This window comes from Hippoglossus stenolepis, chromosome 3 (assembly GCF_022539355.2).
Source record: "Hippoglossus stenolepis isolate QCI-W04-F060 chromosome 3, HSTE1.2, whole genome shotgun sequence".
NCBI classification, from domain to species: domain Eukaryota; kingdom Metazoa; phylum Chordata; class Actinopteri; order Pleuronectiformes; family Pleuronectidae; genus Hippoglossus; species Hippoglossus stenolepis.
Window position 1 is genome coordinate 22,736,974 of NC_061485.1, and position 12,218 is coordinate 22,749,191.

The window sequence follows — 12,218 nt, forward strand, 5'->3', positions numbered from 1 at the left end:
ACACACACACACACACACACACACACACACACACACACACAAACTAGTAGAGGTGTGAAGGCCTAGATTCAGTCAGATCCATTGTTTACTATAGGTTCACCTACCCCCAGGCTGAATGTGATCCCCAATCAAGTCATCACACACAGCTCTCTCCCTCTTTCTCTCTCCAGCATACACACACTCACACATTCACACTTCATCGGAGGCTGTCATGTACAAACACACACACAGATGGACACATTAAAACAGTCTATTTAAAACAGTAAAACTTAAATTGATTCATGAATGGGTTTACATGAGAGAAACCTGCATAATAACCATGAGATGATCAAACAAGCTATAAACACAAGTTGATGCTCTCCACACACACACACACACACACTCACAGTACATTTGCACAGTGTTTGCAAGGTAAACTCAAACAGTGTCAGAGGAAAGTAGGAGAGACTCCCCCTAATTACAGCTGAGTGACAGCTCCTGATTAATGTGCACTTCTACACACTCACACACACACTGGCGCGCTCAGGGTAAACAGCCACCCTGCCGCTGGCGTGTTTTAACACACCTCTCTTTACAAAGGGACTCACTCTGCAATCTAAATGAAAGACAACAGATTCACATTAATAACAAAATGTTCTCTCCTCCTCGAACCTTCATTATTCATCATGACTCATTGAAATGCAGCTCAGTCTGCTGAAATGCTCATAAACTTCCAGGCGAAGGTGTCAGCTCCCACCAAGTCTCACAGGTCCTCAGGCCTAGCAGTGTAGTGCCACTGCCCCCTAGTGGAGAATAGACCGACAGCCACAAATCAGCCAAAGGTCTAGTATATAAAAGAATGTTAGTTGTACAGAAGTGAGGAACTAGACAAGCGGTGAAAGTGAGAGAGAACTGTTTGTGACAACAAAGATAAATCATCTGTCGACAACAAGGAGTGTCACTCAGGTCAGGAAGACCAACAAGGGATCATATAGAAGGCAAAAGAGAAAGTGAGACAAGGTGAGAGCAGAAAAATAAAAAATAAACGAAGATATTAGGTTTTATATTAAACTAGATGATATATAATGTTTGCAGAAGGAATGTGTCTGCAGAGGAAGTAGAATGCAAATGTAGAAACAACATCAGTGCCATCCTGTACAGTATTTGTGTATTTTAGATTAGCATTTTGTGTGTTTATTTGTTTGCGAGTGTGTGTGGTGTGTGTGTGTGTGTGTGTGTGTGTGTGTGTGTGTGTGTGTGTGTGTGTGTGTGTGTGTGTGTGTGTGTGTGTGTGTGTGTGTGTGTGTGTGTGTCTCAGTACAGTATGTGAAAGTATGCAACGTGCGTGTGGTCGTGCGTCCGTGTGTGTGTGTTGTGTTTAGGCATGCTGCATAGCAGCAGTAGCCCATTTCTTATTCTCTTTTAAAGGCTGGGCCATGGCATGCATTTTTATCAGCTTTGTTCTCTAATACACTCATTTAAAGGGCACCATAGTTCGGTGTGTGTGTGTGCGTGTGTGTGTATGTGTATGTGTATGTGTATGTGGTCTCCAGATACAGCTCACTCTTGTTGGGTCTTCATGGACAAAAACGTCCCATCAGTCACAACAATGATGTCACCTCTACTAGTTGTCACACATATACACAAATTGTGGCCTTATAATAGAGTAAGAATAACTAAAAAAAACAAAAAAACAATCCGTGCTTACGCTCATGAAAACACATCCTAATACATTTTCTTATAAAACATTCAAGTCCCTGGGGAGGTAGAAGGAAGCAGAGGGTGTGTGTGTGTGTGTGTGTGTGTGTGTGTGTGTGTGTGTGTGTGTGTGTGTGTGTGTGTGTGTGTGTGTGTGTGTGTGTGTGTGTGTGTGTGTGTGTGTGTGTATGTGTGTGTGTGTGAGGGGCTCAGCTGGTCATCACATCTGTGAGAAGTTGTTGGATTTAGCAGCAGACCACACACACACACAAACACTCTCAAACAAACAGTGCAAAGACATGCTCAAGATTATTTGAGAACATCAAGTCTCGCTCTTTCTAAAATTATCCTTCCTTCTTCATCACCCTTTCCACTTCCTCTCTCTCTCTCTCTCTCTCTCTCTCTCTCTCTCTCTCTCTCTCTCTGAGGGTTGAAGGGCTGATTTGTGTCATTTCTCGCAGTAATCACACAGGAGTGACATGGGGGCTCATTGACATGCAATGAGATCAGCCCACCTCGGCCACAAATATATCTTTGTGCCCTGCATCTTAACAGCATCATCTGCCAGCGCTCTGCGAGCACACACGCACAATCCCCGACGTAACAAATGCACACACCTCATCTGCAAACAGAGCGACCTCATCTGCCACATCAGGAAAACATACGTGACACACGTCAAAATATAAAACAAGACACTTTCTGCATGATGTGCACGTTACTGGCTCTGCGCTGTTTGTCAGTCAGAGAGATTATATCAGTTGTCAGGGCAGCACAGGAAGTTCCCGCTCAGCTCCTGCAAAGAATAGAAACTGCATTATTACCTGATAATCTCAGCGTCACCTGTTTAGTATGTGACTGCGTTCTCCCCTGGTCTTTTGTTAAACCCTTTCTTTAAAGGGATGTGTTATCTGTCTGCGGAGTAATTGCATTTTCCAAAGTGCTGTTTATCAGAGCTGATGATAAAAACAGGGAGCAGATATGAATTTGTAAAAGTTGTTTTCAGATTGATTGATTTTGCCTAATTAGCCAATGAGGTATGAAGATGTTTGTCATTTGGTTGATCCATCTGCAACGATTGGCCCAATTTACACCATATTTCTTATCCTGATTGTCACACAGATGAAGTTGGTGACCCTCTATCTGGCACGTGAACAGGTCAAACTTCGACTTGATCATAATTGCTCAGCGACATGATAATTTGAGGATTAATGTCACGGAATCTCTGATACTCATATGTGACACTGGACTAGAACATTTCAGTGACCTAGTGAGTTTTATTATAATCCACCTACAGGCGACACGTTTCATGAAATAGCATAAGGAAGGATCATGAAATAACCAAATCAAAACCAGCAGGATGAAATTAACATGGAAATTCACTGAGCACATTTATGTCCACAGCTCTCTTGAAGCACAAAGCTTTTCCTCTTGTGCTTCATTTAGTGCAAACTACAAGTCAAGCTCCATTATCAACACATGATATATTGGCTGATTGCCAGGATCAATAGTGGATTTTATTTATTGAACATTTAATATTTAACAATGTCACTTACTGATGTGGTGAGCTACACAGTTACATAAAAACAAGTCACTAAGTCGGACATTTTTATTCAGAGCCAGTGTTGTGTCCTGGAATTTTCTCTATGATAAATCTGAATCAGAGGATCATTAACTCAAAATTAAATCATTTGAGTCAGTTAGTTTATTTGAAATACAAAATAAAGCTACATGAATTTCTTGATCCCAGATAGAGGAGCAAAAATGTCAGCGTTGCGTTTGTGGGTTTTGTTTGTTCTCTGGCGTGCATGTGTGAAAAATTGAAGACCACACAAGCATCACACCAGTAAATCTCACTATGCTGATTCCCTGTGCCCAGACACAGACCAAGCAGACAGAAAGCATATCAGTGTAAAACAAAGTGCATCTCCCTTAGGCGGAAAGATATTGAAAATGAAAGGAGCGACAGCACAAAGCCCAATGGAATCTCATGTGAAGCGTTTCAGATTTCTGCCGATATGCACAGTATTAACATTCAGTTAGGGTAATGTAATGTTCTGCTTCTATATGTTTGTCTGCCTCCGACTCCAAACCATTAGAGCACACTGCTCCTCGCCATTTCCTCTGGGTCGCTGGGCAGATAGAGCGGGTGTGTGCCCACACACAAATGCACACTCTCACACACGGAGGCTCACACAAACTTAAATTAACACACCATGTATTCAGAAGCTGAGCCCCTTACATTTTTCTATCCCCTCATGATCTGCCCACTATTTTTCCTGGTTGTTATTTGCTCGTGCTTGTATCCTCTCTCCTTCCATGTGTGTGCATGCCTCTCCCTCTCCCCACTTTCCTCCCTTCATCAGTGTGCACAATTGTATCTCTGCTTTCTTTTCTCCCACTGTTTTCTGTTTGCTGCGAACAAAGTCAATATAACCCCCCCGACTGCAAGTACTAATCCTATGCCAACAATTTTCTACCGTATACACAAATGTGTATGTGCGCGTGACACATAGTGTGTGATGCTGTGCCAGCATGTGCATGGGAGTTCCTCTGGCTGTGGCTTTATAGGCAGAGGCGGTGAGGAGGAAATCATGGACATACTGCATGTGAGTCAGACACATGACAGACACACACACATTACAGCACACAGCTCTACGTCAACATGGAATTAGACTTTTCTAAAAACTATGTACAAAGTACGTAAGGGTTGTTTAGAAAGAGTCATACCGTCCCCTTCCTTTTTTATATAGGCATATGTATTTATGCATACATATATATATAATGCATATTTGCAAAATGTCTATATGTTTGTATATTTGTATGTATATGTGCATGTATATATTTGTTATTTTGTTAGTTTTTTTCTTCTCTGCATATTTTGCACGAAATGAATAAATAACTATATGTTGTGAATGTACTGTTTACACACTGTGTGCATATATATATATATATATATATTAATTGTACATAAATTACTTTGTTTTTGTGCAATTTGTGTACATACATATGTTATAGGACATTATGCTAATACTTCTTTCTACTTACACACACACTACAATATTCCATACATGGTGGCTTAGTTGTATTAGTTGTTTTGTTTATTATACATTACATTCCATAAATGGGTTATGAACAAATATCTAGGTGTAATCTTGTATGGATTCTTTATGAAAGTGCCCACAGCTGAAATAAATATAATGTGTTCCTGCAGGTAAGCGTACATTTCTAATACTTTATATAGCAGCCTCTTATAGGCTTTTTATAGCTCAGGGACACACAATATAACATTGCACCTGTTAACTGCTGTCCATGTACCCCCACCACAACCCCCCAAACTGGATTGTTACCACCAATACACCAACAAGCAATTAAGTGGAGGATCCTCTGTTTGGTGAAATGTCCATATGGGGGAAAAAAAGAAAGGAAAGACAGTTGAAGTCTGAATTCAGGGCCATTACCTGGCTCTGCTATCGACTGCACAGTTCAGAGAATGGCCCCTGCACTAAGGTACCATTACAGCTCGATTGATCGGCCTGCACTTAAGTCCAAATCCCACCTTGTTGCACAAGCCATCGTCTCGGGATCCGGTGACCACGGGATGCGTGTGTGTGTGTGTGTGTGTGTGTGTGTGTGTTTGTGGAGCTTGGTGTGTGTGTGTGTGTGTGTCTGTGTGTGTGCATATGTACAGGAGGCTGTTTCATCTGATTTTGTGTCTCTAGACTGGTGTTTTCTAAAGATGCTCTTTGTCTCATATCTCATGCTCAGCATACATCTCCTTTTCCATGAATCTATCTATCTATCTGCCGTCAGAAATGATCACACTCCCAATGCCTGCATGTCTGAAGTGTGAAAGTAGGCGACCAGTCACCTCTACATCTGGCTTACACATCTGAACACGATAGCAGACTCACGCTCTACTCATCAGTCTTCGTTCACAGTTTACTCAGAACGAAGAAGAGTTTTATTGTCTGGTTTTGCTGAGTGAACCAGTTTGATCAAGAAGTTCCCATGTGCATCATGTACCAGGCTCTCTGCTACTTGCGGAGACGAAAGACAATCACAGACACTAACACACCAGACTAATAAACATTAGCTCCCTCACACAACAAGTCTGCGACCGCACGACCCAGTCTCTGGTTTCCTCGACGTAGAGCAGAGCAACCCTCATCTGAGTCACTGACAGACAGGCACCGGCCGAGCCGTAAATCCAGCGCACTCTAATAAAGCAATAAAAGGCTATTAAAAGTCAGGGTCCCTTTGCAGTAGCTGGAAGACGGATGGAGAGGTGGAAACAAAAGGAGACACTGTTAGACGGCTGTATACACCCACACACGCCTTTTTTGCAGGTTTTCTTTCCCTCTTTGCTCAAGACAAACAAAGTATCTGCAATATTGATGCCTTCCTCCAGTTTTTTCACCTCTTCTTTCTTGCTGGTGACAACTTGCTTTTGTAATTTAAAAAAAGAAGTAAACACTGTGATTTAGAACTGTGAATTGTATTCTTTACTGTTCTACTCACTCTGCACACTCTCTCTCTTCCTCCATGCAAGGTCTACTGAGTGGTTTCCTGCAACAATGATTTCATAACAAAACTTGTGCATGCAAACACACACGCGGAAACATTCACACACACACAAACACGCACACACACACACTTACATGCACAACTTCGTATGTAAAGTTGCTTTTCACATCCTGTCTATTCTTAAGCACTAATAACAGACTTGTCTACAGATTGCTTTTCCTTTTTCTTTATTTTTTTCTTTCAATGCAAGCATATTTTCTTTGCTCGAATATATATATATATTATTTTTTTCTTTCCCAACCAGTCGAAGTGAAGGATCAAAACAAGGACAGGTGTAGAGGAGAGAACAGGTGAATCTGAGCAGAGAGGAGGAGGGAGCACAGCCAGTCCTTGTAATAAAACATAGTTTCAAGCCCAGTCACTGATCCTTGCTCTGTTCTGTACAGAGAATAAAAAACAGAAACAAACGGACAGAAACAAAGTTTGTGTGTGTGTGTGTGTGTGTGTGTGTGTGTGTGTGTGTGTGTGTGTGTGTGTGTGTGTGTGTGTGTGTGTGTGTGTGTGTGTGTGTGTGTGTGTGTGTGTGTGTGTGTGTGTGTGTGTGTATCGCAAACCTTGACTGGACCCTTCTTCTTCTTTGGCTCCTTGTATCAAATGACGGCCCACAGCCAAAAGAAAAGAAAAAACAGTCCTAGGCCCGGACAGTGACTCTCCAGAGAGCAGCGGCAATTCATTGTGCTTTGTGCCCAAATTATGATTAATGGAAAACAAACAACCTTGATGTGGAGCCTGCCTTGATTTTCTATGAGCTTCGACCTCTGTATAGTTCTAGCTCCTCCTTGTGCCCAGAGAAAAGCTCCGGACAAACACTTATTGAACTCAAACTCGACTGGGCCTCATGTGGTTTTAAATCAAAGGACACACAGGTAAAGAAGCTCACAGAGTCTCCTTTGGCTTTACACCACAAACACACGTTCTCTATTTTTACATCCCGATACACACAGAGACTCTTACATGCAGACAAACCGACATCTTGATTATATCAGTCTCATCTGCTGCTAATGACCAGCATGCGCGTGATTGTATTATTTACTGTACGTGCCATGCCTGTCAACTGGTCCGCCAAAAGGAGAGGTAGAGCCTGTTACAAGTAGGAAAGAAAAGAAGAAAACGGGATGAAAAGGAAGAAACTTGGAGAAGAAGGAGCTGGAGAGAGAGAGTGATCAGATGGCAGCGTATGGGAAAGAGAGGTCGGCGAAAATAGTAGTGTCAGAGAGCAAGAGATAGACAAAGACGGAGCGCAGAGAGAGAGAGAGAGAGAGAGAGAGAGAGAGAGAGAGAGAGAGAGAGAGAGGAAGCCTGATCAATTGTTCATTTTACAAAGTCACTGAGACGTGTCAGCAGTGTCAATAAGTGAATTAATTTGTCTGTGGGTCTCTGGAGCATGACACCATATCACTCTGCTCCCCTGAGACAAGCAGGGCCTCTCACCCCTCACACCCCAACACACAAACAGCCACGCACACACACACACACACACACACACTCTTACAAAGCGATTCCACACAAGGATCGTACATGGATCAAATATGAATATGCTGACACAAATACATTTTATAACAAATGTACTCTTGCTTGTTGAGGCAATTTCTCGCCACGCACACAAATGCTTGATTTTATGATTTGGTAGGACTTTGCATTAACTTACACCCGTAGATTGACTCTATAATCATTACACTTCTGACCATTATTCCACCAAAAAACGAAATAAAATGGTTTTCTTCATGGGGAGTAACTTCATTTAAAAAACTATTTTCTTGATAGGAATAATTTCACTGAAACGATGTGTAAATATGTTCAAACCAGCCCCTGGATGAATTTCAGAGAAATCCAGTGAATGCAAAATGACCACACACACACGTCACTCACATGTGAATCATCCTCAGCCGAGCAGCCATCCCCAAGAGGGGCTATTGTCTGCTGGTGACTGACATCAGTCAGCCACCAAGAGGCCCCTCGCTCACTGGCTGCCTGCTGTTTTCATTACAAAGCCATCACCCCCAGCATGCACACACATAAACTGTGCACAGAGACATACACATTTACACACACTCACTCCTCTGACAGATTCCCCCCAGTCCTGACTGTCCATGCTCCTCTCTGATGAAGCCTCTCTCTCACACATCCATTCAATCTGGCTCTGCGTTCAGCGAAACACCCGCACCGGGCCCTGGCTTCCTCTCTCACCCCCTCTCTATAGCCCACCCTCTATCTGCCCACCATTAGCCCCTCTCTTATGTTCAGCATCCCACAGGGTTAGACCTTCTACCCCCTTTCATAAGGCGCTGTGCTGTTTGAGGGTCACTGTGATGCTCGCCCCAGGCCGCCACAGCACCGCTTCCTTGCCGCAGCGTCACAGTCGACCCATGCTGCAGAGCATGTTGGGAGCTTTTCATAAATCCCACAAACCTACTAACACTCCCACACACTCCACACTGTCGCTCACGGTTACCGGCACATCTGCCAGCTGTCAGAGGGGAGCGAACAGGCGCTCGCTGTCTCTCACACAGACGGACAAACACACACACACACACACATACACGAATGCATACACACATGAGTGGAAGCAGCAGATTGCATCCAAGGTGATAGATAGAGCACTGTGGCAAGGAACTGTGCCCGTTCAATTACAATCATTACTATCACTTAGGGAGATTTGTCATGGTCAAAGTGAGTCGGAGCTGTGGAGAGAATCACCTTGAGGCCCATGAAGCGGGGATATTTCCAGTGTTCGCAAAATGTTTACGACGTCCTCAAAACTCTTGCCTTATTCAAAATGACTAATATTAAACCTAAATTCATCTCTCCAAAAATCCAAGCAGATGTTTAAGAAATAATCCCTCAGCATTACACAAGTCTTTAAAAGCCCATGAAGAATGAGACATGAGGAAACCATGTGGCAGAATGAGCGGGAATTAAGAGTCTGGATGGTGGAGACCAAGGCCTCTGTCGCTGACTGACAAAGACGAGAGAGCAGTTAAGTACATCCATTGATATTTAGTTATAGAAAAAAGAAAATCTACATTGTTCTAAAAAAAAGTGAATAAGATTAAAAATTACATAAATAAAATATTGAGCCTTTTAGGTGCAGCCTGACTAATGCTGGATTTCTGACAGTATTATCGACACTGTCAAGTTTAAAGAAATCTCAGCCAATATGTAATCAATACAAATTAAAGGAAACCATAAGATTGATGGATTGTTATGTGTTTGTATTGATAAAATATCTGCTGAGATATCTTTGAACTTGAAAATATCGACAATGGTTTGAGAAATCCAGTATCGATAATTACAAGTTTACAGATATCTCAGCCGATATCTACCAACACAAATACATTACAATCAATCAATCTTGATGTCACTACCTTAACTTACTTTTTTGTAAAAAATTAATCTTTCCTTTGCCATTGGTGACATTCTTTCCTCAAAATAATGTATGTGCACTGCAGGTTATTAATCAGTGATCCCATACACCTACAATAAGCTGATATACGTATATATATATATATATCAGCCTAGTCCATTTATAAGCTATTTATAAAACCATGGTTAGTTGGGGTAGAAAAATATGAAGAAAAAATAATCTATTTATTGACTAAATTCAATAATTTATGGGCTCTTGATGCAGATTTAGTCAGAGATAAAATCACTCTGAGCTTCAGTATTCCAACCGGTTATTAATCATTATAGTAACTGAGCACCCATCTCATTCACGGAGTCTCAAATTCCGTGGATGCCCGGGCCACCACACACTCTGAGGAAGGTTTCACAAAACTGTCAGAAACATCTGAACTTTACCCTCTCTCACCCTGGGGGTCAAGACCTCTGTCCAATTGTGGTTTTGTGGTTGAGACAAGAGACAGATGCACAGCCTGCATACAATCATTTATCTAAGATCTCTCCTTCCACCATTGGGGTTATGGATCTCCTGTTGGAGAAGAGACATCAGGCCCTGAGTGGATTTCCCCTCAACCTGATTTCATGAGGATGAGTGAAGGTGTTATTGTCCACTGCCTCTGTGTGACGCTAATTCATGCTCTCTGACTCAATACACCCAGAGGCTGCCCGAGATGAAAAGTTGTCCGGGACACTGTCGTTTACAAATGAGAGGCCTCGCTCCATCTTTCTGCCAGTGGCATGAAAAAACACCTCTCTACTTTTCTCCTCCTCTCAGTTGGGAAGTAGTCATTCATCACAGTCAATCTGTTAATGCCAGTGTGTGTGTGTGTGTGTGTGTGTGTGTGTGTGTGTGTGTGTGTGTGTGTGTGTGTGTGTGTGTGTGTGTGTGTGTGTGTGTGTGTGTGTGTGTGTGTGTGTGTGTGTGTGTGTGTGAGGTGATCTCCAATCTGTCACACTGCAGTCACCTCTCAAGTCGTACATGCCTGATTCATCTAGCATATCACAGAGTGCGCCTTTTATACATGAACTGTTTTCTCTCCTTTACACACATGAACAAGCTGGAACAAGCACATTGAAACAAAAGATTCCATTGTGTAAAGTGTCTTTATATTACTCACACACACATACAAGCCTCTTTCCTTGCCTCATCTCTCAAAAATATTTGTTCTGTCTCTCCAGCTCATTTCTCTCGCCTCCCTCGCTCTCCTCGCTGCCGCCCGTCGCCTCTCTGCTTGGACATGTCCTCATGCACAATCACAAATGCACACAATCCATCCCCCCCTCGTTCCCAGCCAGTCATCCTGAACAGCTCTCTGTGGGATAAGGAGATCGGAGGCTGTTGAAACATGTAGAGCCGAATGGCCCTCTGAGGATAGTGTCAGTCCCATGGCTGAGAGCTGCTCAGAGGTGGACAGGGGGACAGGGGGAAGAGGAAGGGTCCAGATGAGAGAGAAGCCTGGAATGAGGAGTAATTGCCAAGTGTGTGTGTGTGTGTGTGTGTGTGTGTGTGTGTGTGTGTGTGTGTGTGTGTGTGTGTGTGTGTGTGTGTGTGTGTGTGTGAAGGAAGGGTGGGTGTGAGGGATGGAAAAGGGTGACAAAGACAGAGGAGAGGCCATCTACTGCAGACAGGAGAAGCAGCACAGCCAGGCGTGTGCCACCCTCATACAGGTGTGTGTGTGTGTGTGTGTGTGTGTGTGTGTGTGTGTGTGTGTGTGTGTGTGTGTGTGTGTGTGTGTGTGTAGGGCGGCTGGGTGACAGGGGGTCAGGTTGGAGAGAGTAATCTCCCCAGGATTAAGAGGGCTGCTCCTGTGTTAATGTGACTGTCAATGAGAATTAAGTCCCTGGACCGATCCTCTCCTCCACCGGCCTCTCCTCTCCTCTCTCTCCCCCCCCCCTTCTTTCTCCCACTCCTCCTGTCCGCCCTGTCACACTAATGACACCACTTTCTGTGGAGTGCCAGTGCCGCGCGCCGAAAACAATGGGGGAATAATTACACTCTCTCAATACAGTACAAATTGCACAGTCGAGCAGCGGGACGGAGAGAGATATAAGCCAAAAGAGGGAAAAGAGGGAGGGAGAGAAAGAGGGGAGCGAAGGAGGGAGGGGTGGAGACAAGGATGACTAACAATTACAACACGATAGGGGTTGGGTCTCATTACTGCGCCCATTAACATGCACCAAGTAATTTTCCCCATCTCACTGTGTGTGCGTGTGTGCGTGTGTGTGTGTGTGTGTGTGTGTGTGTGTGTGTGAGAGAGAATGGGGGTTGGTACGTGCGTATGTGCGTGCGTGTGCGTCCAATAGAGATTGCCAGTAGGTTCTGCAACACACCTCCCTCTGCCTCTGTGCGCAATCTGCTCGGAGAGCCCGGCGGCACCTCATCTCTCTCCCATATGTCTGAGCTCCAGTGCGCTCTCTCCTCTCCTCTCCTCTCCCCTCTCCTCTCCTCTCCTCCTCCCTCCTTCCCCCTGTCCCCCAGCCGGTCACGATCCGTGCAGCGCGATTAGAAAAGAGCCCGGTCAGCGGATCGTCCCCGAAAGATCACTCAATAGGTGTTG

The 12,218-nt window shown here is 43.8% G+C and overlaps 1 protein-coding gene across 1 annotated transcript in view; it reads right to left on the reverse strand.

Annotated features, from left to right (window-relative positions):
- tafa4b (TAFA chemokine like family member 4b) overlaps positions 1-12,218 on the reverse strand; it is a 36,341-nt gene that overhangs the window by 23,129 nt on the left and 994 nt on the right. The window lies entirely within an intron of this gene.